Genomic DNA, 2,912 nt, shown 5'->3' on the forward strand with positions numbered 1-2,912 from the left:
CCCCCCCCCCCCCCGCCTGTTACTCACACGTGCCTATAGGTAATTTTTCTCATCGCTCTGTCTTTTCTGGTTGGGACGTCCAGCTAGCCGTACGTCATTTCTCTCGCCCCTCGATATCTTTTTGTCTTCTATTTATTATATATCCTTTCAAAATTTCTCCCAGGCATTACCCATTAGAGTTCGTCTTGGCCTAAGGGCCCTAAACGCCTATCTTCGTCAATCGTTTCCGTAGTTCACTCTGGTGTTGTTTGTTTGTTCGAAGCCCTAACTCTCCACAAATTTCTTATTTTTAAAGTTTCTGGATGCTGCTGTCTTATGAAGTTCGCCTCTCTTTTCGTTAAAAGCGCGAAACAGGTAGTAATAAACAGTCGACAACTGAAGAGGAGTTAGATTTCTTTTGGTATTTTGTCCCGTACTTGTCTCTCGTTGTGTGTTTACGTATTTTTCGCTCGTTGGGGATGTCCTGTACTTTATGTGTATATTTTCATTTATATATATACAACGGGCTTCCTTCAGTTTTCGTCAACCAAATTCATTCACAAGGCTTTTGTCGTCCTGAGACTATAGTAGAAGATACTTGCCTGAGGTTCCACGCAGTAAGACTGAACCCGGAACTATGTGGTTAGGAAGCAAGCGTCAGACCACACAGCCACACTTGCGCCTATAACATGATTAATTGAGAAACACCCCACATCTTTTCAAACAGCTAAGGTTTATTGTACAATTTCAATTCTATAATTTGTTAACCTTTAATGAATAAGGTTATCAATTATTTGAACAATTGTACGATGACTCACTCAGTTGGGTTTGTGAAAGCCCCTTCGTCGCCATTCGCGACCCGGTCAATAACATGGCCTGTGTGTGTGTGTGTCTGTGCCCACTCTTACGTCCGAGTATTCTGGTGTGGATTCTGTGAAAGGTGCGAATGCGTAGGCATCTATTTCTTTGTATGTGTGTGTGTCTGTGTGTGTGTGTGTGTGCGCGCGCGCGCATGTGTGTGTGTGTGTGTGTGCGCCTGTGTGTGTGTGAGTGTGTCTCCTAGCTTAAATATTTTATATGCATTTTTATAGGGATGTGAATGAGAATCTGAGAAAGAGAAAGGGAGAGAGAGATAGATTGATAGAGAGAGAGATAGATTGATAGAGAGAGAGAGAGATTGATAGAGAGAGAGAAAGGGAGAGAGATAGACAGAGGGGAGAGAGAGAGAAAGGGAGAGAGATAGACAGAGGGGGAGAGAGAAAGAGGGAGAGAAAGTGTAAATGTATGTGTGAGCGCGCGTTAGTGTGTGTGTGCGGGCGTGCGGTCACTCACCTGGGTGAGCACTTCGTGTGTGAGACAAAACGTGTGTGTGTATGTATGACTCAGTGTGTACATGTATGTGTGTGTGTGTTTGTGTATGTGCGTGTCTGTATGTGTGTGAAGGTTTGTGTTTGTATATGTATGAGTGTGTGTGTGTGTGTGTGTGTGTGTGTGTGTGTGAGTCTGTGTGTATGTATGTGTGTGCCCACTACTATATCCGGGTGTCTGGTGTAGGTTTTGTGAAAGGTGCGAATGCTTAAACATTCATTTCTTTGTATATTTATTTATAGTTAAAGTTAGTTTTCCATCCTTTTCATGGGTTATACGCGCGCATACACAACAATGAGTGCGCGTGCACAACAATCAGTGAGCGCGTGAGCGTATGGTGTGCGTGAGAGAACGTACTTATGTGTATAGATATAAATAATATATGAATATATGCATATATATGTACATGTATGTACATACCTTCATCTACATGTATATATAGATGCATATCTGGGTACATGGCGTTGTAAAAAACATGGACAAAATGATAAACAGAGTACAGAAAACGCACAGGCCACATAGAGAACATTTCCTTCGGGACGGCGCGGATCAAATTAAAATTTAATCATTCATCTTTCATTCTGACACCTCAATATATTTATTAGAACACCGAAACTAACCGACAATTTTGTTTTATCCGGATGTTTTGTTATTAAATGATTGATCATTCTTGAAGGCTTCGCTCCTTTGAGAAATTTTTTTTTTTTTTTCCCCAAGACAAACACTTTCATTGCTAGTCACTATTAATGAAGAGAAAAAAAACATATATTTCAAATATCTACATAAAATATTGACGGTTACGTTTCTTTTTCACTCATTTACATGACACTAGCCACATTAATATTGATTAGACCATGAAAAGAAAGACGAAAACGCTTACCACCATGTTCTGTAATAAAATAAATGGAGGAATGTCACAGGTGTGGCTAAGTGGTTAATGAGCTTACTTCCCAACCACGGAGTTTGGGGTTCAGTCCCATTGTATAACACCTTGGGCAAATGTCTTCGACTTGAACCCAGGGCGATCAAAAGATTTGTGAGTGGATCTGGTAGCCAGAAACCGAAAAAAGCCCATATATATGTATATATGTATGTAACTGCCCTAACTCTTCGAAATGCTTAGTCTTAGAATGGTGGCAGCTGATGAAGGAAATGTTCTCTATGTGGCGTATGTGTTTTCTGTACTCTGTTTATCATTTTGTTCACGTTTTTTTTTTGCAACGTCTTGTACCCAGATATGCATCTATGTATACAGGTAGATGTAGGTATGTACATACATGTTCGGATATATGCATATACTCATATATTATTTGTATATATGTATGTATATATATATATATACTAGCAGAAATACCCGGCGTTGCCCGGGTTAAAGAGAATAATGAAATCTAAAAACGCCGTCTAGACTACGCATCATCTTTATATATAGAAATGTATATACACACACGCACCCAAACATACGTATATATATGTATATCAATATAAATATATGAAAGTCAATGAAGTTTCGTAAAAGAAGGTGATCATGTACATACTTTCTTGCTGTTGTGATTATAACACCTCAT

Source organism: Octopus bimaculoides, chromosome 3 (assembly GCF_001194135.2).
Source record: "Octopus bimaculoides isolate UCB-OBI-ISO-001 chromosome 3, ASM119413v2, whole genome shotgun sequence".
Classification (NCBI taxonomy): domain Eukaryota; kingdom Metazoa; phylum Mollusca; class Cephalopoda; order Octopoda; family Octopodidae; genus Octopus; species Octopus bimaculoides.